Source organism: Cryptomeria japonica, unplaced genomic scaffold (genome assembly GCF_030272615.1).
Source record: "Cryptomeria japonica unplaced genomic scaffold, Sugi_1.0 HiC_scaffold_15, whole genome shotgun sequence".
NCBI classification, from domain to species: domain Eukaryota; kingdom Viridiplantae; phylum Streptophyta; class Pinopsida; order Cupressales; family Cupressaceae; genus Cryptomeria; species Cryptomeria japonica.
The window spans coordinates 941,422-953,712 of record NW_026728837.1 but is presented as its reverse complement, the minus strand read 5'-3'; the positions used below and the strand labels follow the sequence as shown (position 1 = coordinate 953,712).

General features: G+C 59.0%; 1 non-coding gene across 1 annotated transcript; it reads left to right on the top strand.

The window, feature by feature from the left end:
* Nucleotides 1–8,881: 8,881 nt before the first annotated feature.
* Nucleotides 8,882–9,000, top strand: LOC131860550 (5S ribosomal RNA). The gene has a single exon (XR_009359644.1). It is a non-coding gene; the product is annotated as a 5S ribosomal RNA (ribosomal RNA).
* The last annotated feature ends 3,291 nt before the right edge of the window (nt 9,001–12,291 follow it).

Here is a 12,291-nt window from a genome sequence, read left to right as displayed (position 1 = left end):
GGCTAGACGGAAGAGGCTTCGGGTCCGCCTCGGAATGGTCCAAGCATCGGACGCGCTTGGGGCGACTACCAGTGACAACCCCTTATCCCGCGACGCGTCCGATACACAGATAGTTCCGAGGCGGCCGAGGAGCCTCACCGCATAGCAATCGGGGTGCGAGGCGAGGGATGCGGCGAGAAGGACCCAACGGCTAGACGGAAGAGGCTTCGGGTCCGCCTCGGAATGGTCCAAGCATCGGACGCGCTTGGGGCGACTACCAGTGACAACCCCTTATCCCGCGACGCGTCCGATACACAGATAGTTCCAAGGCGGCCGAGGAGCCTCACCGCATAGCAATCGGGGTGCGAGGCGAGGGATGCGGCGAGAAGGACCCAACGGCTAGACGGAAGAGGCTTCGGGTCCGCCTCGGAATGGTCCAAGCATCGGACGCGCTTGGGGCGACTACCAGTGACAACCCCTTATCCCGCGACGCGTCCGATACACAGATAGTTCCGAGGCGGCCGAGGAGCCTCACCGCATAGCAATCGGGGTGCGAGGCGAAGGATGCGGCGAGAAGGACCCAACGGCTAGACGGAAGAGGCTTCGGGTCCGCCTCGGAATGGTCTAAGCATCGGACGCGCTTGGGGCGACTACCAGTGACAACCCCTTATCCCGCGACGCGTCCGATACACAGATAGTTCCAAGGCGGCCGAGGAGCCTCACCGCATAGCAATCGGGGTGCGAGGCGAGGGATGCGGCGAGAAGGACCCAACGGCTAGACGGAAGAGGCTTCAGGGCCGCCTCGGAATGGTCCAAGCATCGAACGCGCTTGGGGCGACTACCAGTGACAACCCCTTATCCCGCGACGCGTCCGATACACAGATAGTTCCGAGGCGGCCGAGGAGCCTCACCGCATAGCAATCGGGGTGCGAGGCGAGGGATGCGGCGAGAAGGACCCAACGGCTAGACGGAAGAGGCTTCAGGGCCGCCTCGGAATGGTCCAAGCATCGGACGCGCTTGGGGCGACTACCAGTGACAACCCCTTATCCCGCGACGCGTCCGATACACAGATAGTTCCGAGGCGGCCGAGGAGCCTCACCGCATAGCAATCGGGGTGCGAGGCGAGGGATGCGGCGAGAAGGACCCAACGGCTAGACGGAAGAGGCTTCAGGGCCGCCTCGGAATGGTCCAAGCATCGGACGCGCTTGGGGCGACTACCAATGACAACCCCTTATCCCGCGACGCGTCCGATACACAGATAGTTCCGAGGCGGCCGAGGAGCCTCACCGCATAGCAATCGGGGTGCGAGGCGAGGGATGCGGCGAGAAGGACCCAACGGCTAGACGGAAGAGGCTTCAGGGCCGCCTCGGAATGGTCCAAGCATCGGACGCGCTTGGGGCGACTACCAGTGACAACCCCTTATCCCGCGACGCGTCCGATACACAGATAGTTCCGAGGCGGCCGAGGAGCCTCACCGCATAGCAATCGGGGTGCGAGGCGAGGGATGCGGCGAGAAGGACCCAACGGCTAGACGGAAGAGGCTTCAGGGCCGCCTCGGAATGGTCCAAGCATCGGACGCGCTTGGGGCGACTACCGTTGCCAACCCCTTATCCCGCGATGCGTCTGATACACAGATAGTTCCGAGGCGGCCGAGGAGCCTCACCGCATAGCAATCGGGTTGCGAGGCAGATTATTGGGAAGGGAACCCCCTGGGATGCGGCTCAAGCAGTGCCCAAAGGGACTGGAATGCGGAATCACATCGAGAGACCCAAATGCTATACGAGGGCTCAAATCGAATTATCGATTTGGCCACGACATGGACGCATCGGAACGACTACCTTTGCCGAACCACTCGCAATTGCATCCATACCGAAACCAATAGACATTTCCGTTAGAGCCCTCGCATAGCATTCGGGAATCTCGCATGCCCCTCTAAATCGACCAATGCTGGCGCTCAATGAAAATCCGAGCGCTACCACCGTTCGAGCGCCAGCATTGGTCGAGTTAGAGGGGCACGGGGGAGAATGCTCCAGTCAACACCTCCCCTATATAAGTTATTTGTCCGATTCTCGCACAACCGTAGTCTGCCTCGTCGAATCAAACAACGGTCCCAGATTCCGACTTCCGTTCCGTAGAGACCCAAAAGCTAGATGGAGGCTCGCAAGAAAGAGAGTCGGCGCATAGCAATCGGGTTTCTCGAACGTTTAGGGACCGAGCTCACTTGCGGATAGGGCAAAATCCGCCAAGCAACCCAAAAGCTAGACGGGGGCTCGAATCGAATCGCCTAGGCGGCCACAACAACGACGTGTTGGATCGACTACCAGTGCCAAACCATTCAGCAAGACTAGTCTGTGTCGAGGCCGGATAGAGATTCTCAGAGAGCGCCCGCATAGCATTTAGGAGACCTGCCGCGTCCCTCACACTCGACAAATGGTGGTGCACGTTTATAAATCCGAGCGATCCCAACCCTTTCAAGCACCAACATCGGTCGAGATAGAGGGGCACGGAGGGGGCTGCGTGAGACAACACAGTCCCCTATATAAGTTATTTGTCCGATTCTCACACATCCGAAGAATGGTCATCAAATCGGACAACAGCCCAAACTTCCGACTTCCGTCCCAGAAAGCCCAAGAGCTATCTAAAACGTTCATGGCCGGAACTCGATCGCGGCTATACCAGTCCGCCAAGCAACCCAAAAGCTAGACTGGAGCTCTAGTCGAATCACCTCTGTGGCCATTGCAAGGACGTGTTGGAGCGACTACCATTGCCGAACCATTCCGCAGGTCGAGTCCATACCAAGGCCGCATAGAGATTCACGATGAGCTCCTGCATAGCAATCAGGAGACTTGCCGTGTCCATCACAATCGATAAATCCTGGTGCAAGATTTTTGCATCCGAGCGCTCCAACCAGTCGAGCACCAGCATCAATCGACATAAACGGGCACGGGGGGAGGATGCTCGAGAACACTACCTCCCCTATATAAGTTATTTGTCCGATTCTCAAGCAGCCGAAGTCTGGTCATCGAATCGGGTCAAAGACCACAACTTCCGACTTTACCCACAATGCAAGTCATCGAATCGAACATCGGCCCCCGAGTCGGACTCCATGCGTATGTCAGGTCATCGGACCCAAATTCCGCCTTCCTGCGCATGGCGGGCCATCAATATCAACTCGGTCATCGGACCCAAACTCCGCCTTTTTGCGTATGGCACGCCTTCAAATCGGTCATCGGACCCAAATTCCGCCTTCCTGTGCATGGCGGGCCATCAACATCAACTCGGTCATCGGACCCAAATTCCGCCTTTCTGCGCATGGCACGCCATCAACTCGGTCATCGGACCCAAATTCCGCCTTCCTGCGCATGGCAGGTCATCGGACACAAATTCAGACCTCGCCAATATGCCTACGTATCGAATCGGTCATCGGACCCAACTTCCGACTTCATCCATACTGTAGGGTCTTTGAGGTTGGCGCGGTGCGCTCAACCCAGGGAGTCGACCCATCGAAGCATACACCTCCCCTATATAAGCTATTTGTCCGATTCCCACACCTGTGTAGTTTGCACCTCTGACCAGGACATCGACCCCAACTTCCGAACTCGACTGCAACGACGGCACCAGCGCCTTGGTGCGCACCTTGCGACGCACAGTCCCAACATTCGCCTTCCTGCACATGGCAGGTCATCGGACCCAAATTCCGACCTCGCGAGTATGCCTACATATCGAATCGGTCATCGGACCCAACTTCCGACTTCATCCATACCGTAGGGTCTTTGAGGTTGGCGCGGTGCGCTCAACCCGGGGAGTCGACCCAACGAAGCATACACCTCCCCTATATAAGCTATTTGTCCGATTCCCACACCTGTGTAGTTTGCACCTCCGATCAAGACATCGACCCCAACTTCCGAACTCGCCTCCAACGACCGAACCAGCGCCTTGGTGCGCACCTTGCAACGCACAGTGCCAACATTCGCCTTCCTGCACGTGGCAGGTCATCGGACCCAAATTCCGACCTCGCGAGTATGCCTACATATCGAATCGGTCATCGGACCCAACTTCCGACTTCATCCATACCGTAGGGTCTTTGAGGTTGGCGCGGTGCGCTCAACCCGGGGAGTCGACCCAACGAAGCATACACCTCCCCTATATAAGCTATTTGTCCGATTCCCACACCTGTGTAGCTTGCACCTCCGATCAGGACATCGACCCCAACTTCCGAACTCGACTAAAAAGACCGCACCAGCGCCTTGGTGTGCACCTTGCAACGCACAGTGTCAACATTCGCCTTCCTGCACATGGCAGGTCATCGGACCCAAATTCCGACCTCATGAGCATACCTACTAATCGAATTGGTCATCGGACCCAACTTCCGACTTCATCCATACCGTAGGGTCTTTGAGGTTGGCGCGGTGCGCTCAACCTGGGGAGTCGACCCATCGAAGCATACACCTCCCCTATATAAGCTATTTGTCCGATTCCGACACCTGTGTAGTTTGCACCTCCGCTCAGGACATCGACCCCAACTTCCGAACTCGCCTGCAACGACCGAACCAGCGCCTTGGTGCGCACCAAAAGTGCGCACTTTTGGAGGGCACTTTTGTGCGCTCCAAAGGTGCGCACTTTTGGAGGGCACTTTTCTGCGCTCCAAAGGTGCGCACTTTTGGAGGGCACTTTTTGGAGGGCACTTTTCTGCGCTCCAAAGGTGCGCACTTTTGGAGGGCACTTTTTGGAGGGCACTTTTCTGCGCTCCAAAGGTGCGCACTTTTGGAGGGCACTTTTTGGAGGGCACTTTTCTGCGCTCCAAAGGTGCGCACTTTTGGAGGGCACTTTTTGGAGGGCACTTTTCTGCGCTCCAAAGGTGCGCACTTTTGGAGGGCACTTTTTGGAGGGCACTTTTCTGCGCTCCAAAGGTGCGCACTTTTGGAGGGCACTTTTTGGAGGGCACTTTTCTGCGCTCCAAAGGTGCGCACTTTTGGAGGGCACTTTTTGGAGGGCACTTTTCTGCGCTCCAAAGGTGCGCACTTTTGGAGGGCACTTTTTGGAGGGCACTTTTCTGCGCTCCAAAGGTGCGCACTTTTGGAGGGCACTTTTTGGAGGGCACTTTTCTGCGCTCCAAAGGTGCGCACTTTTGGAGGGCACTTTTGTGCACTCCAAAGGTGCGCACTTTTGGAGGGCACTTTTCCTGTGCTCCAAAGGTGCACACCTAGGTGAGCACCTTCGACCACACCTTGTAGCACACCAAACTCTGACTTTCGACTTCATCCGCAATGCAGGGTCTTTGAGGTTGGCGCAATGCGCACAACCAGGGGAGTCGACCCATCAAACCCAACACCTCCCCTATATAAGCTATTTGTCTGATTCTCATACATGCGTAGCCTGCAGGAGCAATTAGGACATCGACCCCAACTTTCGGCTTCTAAACGAAAACAAGGTCTTTGAGGTTGGTGTAATGCGAACAACTAGGGGAGTCAACCCATCAAACCCAACACCTCCCCTATATAAGCTATTTGTCTGATTCTCATACATGTGTAGTCTACAGGAGCAATTAGGACATCGACCCCAACTTTTGACTTCTTAACGAAAACAAGGTCTTTGAGGTTGACGTAATGCGCACAACCAGGGGAGTCGACCCATCAAACCCAACACCTCCCCTATATAAGCTATTTGTCCGATTCTCATACATGTGTAGCCTGCAGGAGCCATTAGGACATTGACCCCAACTTTTGACTTCTTAACGAAAACAAGGTCTTTGAGGTTGGCGTAATGCGCACAACCAAGGGAGTTGACCCATCAAACCCAACACCTCCCCTATATAAGCTATTTGTCTGATTCTCATACATGTGTAGCCTGCAACAACGATTAGGACATCCACCCCAACTTCTGAATTCGTCTGCGTTGACCGCACCAAAGGTGCACGCCTTGGTGCTCACCAAAATCCGACTTCCGACTTCTTCTGCTATGCGGGGTCTTTGAGGTTGGCGCAGTGCGCACAACCTGGGGAGTCAACCCACCGAATGCAACACCTCCCCTATATAAGCTATTTGTCTGATTCTCATACATGCGTAGACTGCAGCAATGATTAGGACATCCACCCCAACTTTTGACTTCTTAAACAAGACAGGGTCTTTGAAGTTGGTGCAGTGCACACAACCAGGGGAGTCGACCCATCAAACGCAACACCTCCCCTATATAAAGCTATTTGTCCGATTCTCATACGTGTAGTCTGCAGCAGCGATTAGGACATCGACCCCAACTTCCGAATTCGTTTGCATTGACCGCACCAAAGGTGCACGCCTTGGTGTGCACCCTGGAGTGCACTTTGGTGCTCACCTCGGTGCACACTTTGGTGTGCACCTCGGTGTGCACCAAAGGTGCGCACCTTGGAGCGCACCAAAGGTGTACACTTTGGAGCGCACCACATAGGGTCTTTGAGAGGTTGGCGCAGTGCGCACACCAAGGTGGGTGTTGAGGTGCGTGCCGAGGTGGGTGGGTGCTAGGGTGCGCTCCATGGTGGGTGCCAGGGTGGGTGCGTGCTAGGGTGGATTCCAAAGAGGGTCATAGGGTGGGTGCCAAGGTGGGTTGGTGATATAGTGGGTTCAAAGGTGGGTACTAGGGTGGGTTCCAAGGTGGGTCACAAGTTGGGTGCCAGGATGCGTGGGTGTTAGGTTGGGTGCCAAGGTGGGCTCCTGCGTGGGTGGGTGCTAGGGTGGGTTTCAAGGTGGACGCGAGGGCGGGTGCCAAGGTGGGTAACAAGTTGGGTGTTAGGATGGGTGAGTGCTAGAGTGGGTGCCAAGGTGGGTGGGTGCTAAGGTGGATGCCAAGGTGGTTCACAGGGTGGGTGGGTTCTAGGGTGAGTTCCAAGGTGGGTCACAGGTTCAGTGCTAGGGTGGGTGTCAAGGCGGGTGTCGAGGTGCCTGGGTGCTAGGGTGTGGATGCCAATGTGGGTCATAGGGTGGGTACTAGGGTGGGCTGCAATGTGGGTGCCAAGGTGGGTAACATGCTCGGTGGGTTCTAAATTGGGTGCCAGGGTGGGTGTGCACCCACCTTGCCCGAGGTGGGTGCCAAGGTGCCAGTGTGGGTGGGTGCTAAGGTGGATGCCAAGGTGGGTGAGAAGGTGGGTGATAGGTTGAGTGGTAGGATGGGTGGGTGCCAAGATGGGTCACAGGGTGGGTGCAAGGGTGGGTAGGTGCTAGGGTTGGTGTCAGGGTGGGTGGGTGCTAGGTTGGGTTCCAAGGTGGGTGCGAGGGTGAGTGTCAAGGTGGGTCACAGGTTAGGTGCTAGGATGGGTGAGTGCTAGGGTGCAAAGGTGCCAGGGTGGGTGCTAGGATGGGTCGATGCTAGGGTGAGTGGCAAGGTGGGTCCACAAGTGTCAAGGTGGGTGCCGAGGTGGGTGCCAAGTCGGCGACTGCTATGGTGGATGCCAAGGTGGGTCACGGGGTGGGTGCCAAGTTGCTAGGTTGGGTTCCAAGGTGGGTGCCAACGTGGGTGCTAGGGTGCGTGGGTTAAAGGGTGTGTCACAACGTGGGTGCCAGGATGGGTGCGCACCCACACTGGCCAAGACGGGTGCGGGTGCAAGGTTGGGTTCCAAGCCCGGTCACAGGCTGGGTGCTAGGATGGGTGGGTGCCAAGGTGGGCACCAGGGTGGGTGCACCCACCCTGGCCAAGGTGGGTCACGGGGTGGGTCCTAGGGTGGGTAACGGGGTGGGTACTAAGGTGCGTGCCAAGGTGGGTCATAGGGTGGGTGCCAAGGTGGGCACCAGGGTGGGTGTGCACCAACCCTAGCCAGGGTAGGTCACGGGGTGGTTGTCGGGGTGGGCGTCAAGGAGCCAAGGTGGGTGGCAAGTAGCCAAGTTGCGTGCCAAGGTGGGTGTCGGGGTGGGTGCCAAGGATCCAAGGTGGGTGCCAAGGAACCAAGGTGGGTGTCTGGGTGGGTGCCGAGGTGGGAGCCAGGGTGGGTCCCAAGGTGAGTGCAAAGGTGGGTGCCAGGGTCAAGGTGAGTGCCAATGTGGGTTCCAAGGTGCCAGGGTCAGGGTGAGTGCCAATGTGGGTTCAAAGGTGCTAAGTTGGGTGCGAGGTTGGGTGCGAGGGTGGGTGGGTGCCAAGGTGTGCTAGGTGGAAGCCCGGGTGGGTCGGCATCCCATGGGTGTCGAGTTGGGTGCCTGATGGGTGCTTCTTGTCAAGTTTTAGTCGTCGGGACTCATTTCGAGCCTTAGAGGTCGTTTCTTGTCCGGTTGCCCTGTCTTCGACCTGGGAACCCAATTTTGGTCCTCGGGTCCCATTTTTTTTTGTCTCGCATCCCACTTTTGGCCTGTGGCCTTTTCGGGGTCGATTCTCGTTTTGGGCATCAGAGCATGTTTCTTCTCCTAAAACCCAATATTTGTTTATTAAGTCTCGGAACACATTTTTGTTCTCGTGGACCCATCATGGGTCTTGGAACGCATTTGTGGTCCTTGGGTCCCATTTTGCATCCCGAAACTTGTGTTTTGGTGCTTGATCCCTATTTTGGGTGCCCACCTTGCACCAAGTGCGCACCCGGGGCAAACCGAGCGCCTTGGTGCACCGGGGCAAGATCGAGCGTGCACCCGAGGCGCCCCGAACATGCACCAAGGTGCACTCGGCCCACATGTGAGCGCAGGTCGTTGCGCCCGAGGTGGTGTGTGGGCACCGCGTTGCAGACGGGACACTGCACGCACACGACGCCCCCTCCAGGTGCACGCACGTAGGCCGGGCCGGGTGCACACCCGACGCCCTAGCAAGGTGCGCGCACCCGGGCAGGGCTCACACTTGGCGAACGGGGCGCACTTCGCGAGGGAGGGTGTGCACCTCGACGGGGGTGGGTGGCCGGGGTGGATTCGCACGTGGGTCGCGGTTTGCTAAGTACACACTGCGACAAGCTCATAACGGGTGCGATCATACCAGCATTAGTGCACCGGATCCCATCAGAACTCCGCAGTTAAGCGCGCTTGGGCCGGAGTAGTACTGGGATGGGTGACCTCCCGGGAAGTCCCGGTGTTGCACCCTTTTTTAGTTTTTCGCCGGGCGTCGCAATGCTATTTGAATAAACCTTTTGCCCGTTTGCGTTCTCGTCGGGGCCGGGCCGGGCCGGGGTGCGCTGCCCGCACTACCGCGCGCGCGGGGGCGACACCGAGCGCGCACCCGAGGCACCCCGAGCACACAGGCCACGGTGCAACCCGGGCGTTGTGCGCGCACCCCGGTGCGCCCGAGGTGCTGCGCGCGCACCCAGGTGAAATCGGTGTGCACCTCGGCCAGTGCGCGCTCGGTCGAGTCGCGCACGTTGGCCAAGGTGCACGGTGATGTTTCTTACTCTAAGGTTCCGCACCAGACGCCCGGGACAGGTGAGCGAAGCTGGGCGGGGCCGGGTGCGCGGCCGGGGCAGGTGCACGCAGCTGGAGAGAGCTTTGGAGCACACTTCGGAGCGCACCAATGATGCGCTCCATTCAAAAGTTTCCTGAAAAGGCAAAAAAAGTTGAGATTATAGAATTTCCCACTTGAGAGATTGTAAAAAAAAAAAATTTAAAATGAAGGAAACGCGGGTGCCAAGGTGTGCGCAGCCCAGCCAAGGTGTGCGCACCAAGGCGCCCACCCTGGCGAAGGTGCACGCAAGGTGCGCACCCGAGGCAAACCGGACAATTAACCCAACTTTCGACTTCGCGCGCACCTTGGAGCGCACTTCGGAGCGCTCCTTGGTGCGCACCAATCTTGGGCACCTCGGAGTGCACCATGGCGCCCACCAAGGTGCGCACCCGGGGCAAACCGAGCTCCGACTTCGTGCGCACCTTGGAGCGCACGAAAGGTGCGCACCATGGCGCCCACCAAGGTGCGCAGCCCAGCCAAGGCGTGCGCATCAAGGTGCGCACCCTGGCGAAGGTGCGCACCCGGGGCAAACCGAGCTCCGACTTCGTGCGCACCTTGGAGCGCACAAAAGGTGCGCAACCCAGCCAAGGTGTGCGCACCCCGGTCAAACCGAGCTCCGAATCGTGCGCACCAGAGGTGCACGCCATCGTGCGCACCTTGGAGCACACTTCGGAGCCCTCCTTGGTGCGCGCCGATGTTGCGCACCTCGGAGCGCACCCGGGGAAAACAATGCAATTAACCCGACTTTCGACTTCGTGGGCACCTCGGAGCGCTCTCGGGTTCGCACCTCGGAGCACACCGAGGTGCGCACCTTTGATGCGCTGCCTTCACCAATTTCCAGAAAAGGCAAGAAAACATTGAGAAGGTGTGCGCACCGAGGTGCCCACCCTGGCGAAGGTGCACGCGAGGTGCGCACCCGGGGCAAACCGGGCTCCGACTTCGTGCACGCCGCACCTTGGAGCACACTTCGGAGCGCTCCTTGGTGCGCACCAGGGCGCGCAACCCAGCCGAGGTGCCCACCCCGGCGAAGGTGCACGCGAGGTGCGCACCCGGGGCAAACCGGGCTCCGACTTCGTGCACGCCATGGTGCCCACCGCGGCGAAGGTGCACGCGAGGTGCGCACCCGGGGCAAACCGGGCTCCGACTTCGTGCACGCCGCACCTTGGAGCACACTTCGGAGCGCTCCTTGGTGCGCACCATGGTGCCCACCAGGGCGCGCAACCCCGCCGAAGGTGCACGCGAGGTGCGCACCCGGGGCAAACCGGGCTCCGACTTCGTGCACGCCGCACCTTGGAGCACACTTCGGAGCGCTCCTTGGTGCGCACCATGGTGCCCACCAGGGCGCGCAACCCCGCCGAAGGTGCACGCGAGGTGCGCACCCGGGGCAAACCGGGCTCCGACTTCGTGCACGCCATGGTGCGCACCGCGGCGAAGGTGCGCACCCGGGGCAAACCGGGCTCCGACTTCGTGCACGCCGCACCTTGGAGCACACTTCGGAGCGCTCCTTGGTGCGCACCAGGGCGCGCAACCCAGCCGAGGTGCCCACCCCGGCGAAGGTGCACGCGAGGTGCGTACCCGGGGCAAACCGGGCTCCGACTTCGTGCACGCCGCACCTTGGAGCACACTTCGGAGCGCTCCTTGGTGCGCACCATGGTGCCCACCAGGCCGCGCAACCCAGCCAAGGTGTGCGCACCAAGGTGCACGCGAGGTGCGCACCCGGGGCAAACCGGGGTCCGACTTCGTGCACGCCGCACCTTGGAGCACACATCGGGGCGCTCCCGGGTTCGCACCGGCGTTGCGCACCGTGGTGGGCACCTCGGAGCACACCAAGGTGGGCAGCGAGGTGCGCACCTTTGATGCGATGCCTTCACTAATTTCCATAAAAGGCAAAAAAAAAACGAGATTTTAAAATTTCCGTTTTGAAAGATAGTGAGAAAAAGGGAATGCTGGTGCCATCTTGAGCCCGCCCTGGTGCGCAGCCCAGCCAAGGTGTGCGCACCAAGGTGCCCACCCTGGCGAAGGTGCGCGCCCGGGCAATTAACCCAACTTCCAACTTCGCGCGCGCCAGGGTGGGAGCGCACCCAACAACCGGGCCTGGGAAGAGCCAATGCGAGAAACCCCACCAAACGCTCTGACAAAAAAAGAGGGGGCGCTCCAGTAACCCCGCTTCGGAGCGCACCCTGGGCAAACCCAGCCAAGGTGCCCACCCCGGCCAAGGTGCAGGCGAGGTGCGCACCCGGGGCAAACCGGGCTCCGACAACGTGCACGCCGCACCTTGGAGCACACTTCGTAGCGCTCCCGGGTGCGCACCTCAGAGCACACCAAGGTGGGCAGCGAGGTGCGCACCTTTGATGCGCTGCCTTCACTAATTTCCAGAAAAGGCAAAAAAAAAAGGAGATTTTAAAATTTCCGTTTTGAAAGATAGTGAAAAAAACGGAACGCGCGTGCCATCTTGAGCCCGCCCTGGTGCGCAGCCCAGGTAAGGTGCCCACCCTGGCAAAGGTGCGCACCCGGGCAATTAACCCTACTTCCGACTTCGTGCGCGCCAGGGTGGCAACCGGGCCTCGGAAGAGCCAATGCGAGAAACCCCACCAAACGCTCCGACAAAAAAAGAGGCGGCGCTCCAATAACCCCGCTTCGGAGCGCAGCCGGGGCAAACCCAGCCAAGGTGCCCACCCCGACGAAGGTGCACGCGAGGTGCGCACCCGGGGCAAACCGGGCTCCGACAACGTGCACGCAGCACCTTGGAGCACACTTCGAAGCACTCCCGGGTGCCCACCGGCGTTGCGCACCGTGGTGGGCAGCGAGGTGCGCACCTTTGATGCGCTGCCTTCACTAATTTCCAGAAAAAGGCAAAAAAAAATGAGATTTTAAAATTTCCGTTTTGAAAGATAGTGAAAAAAAAGGAACGCGGGTGCCATCTTGAGCCCGCCCTGG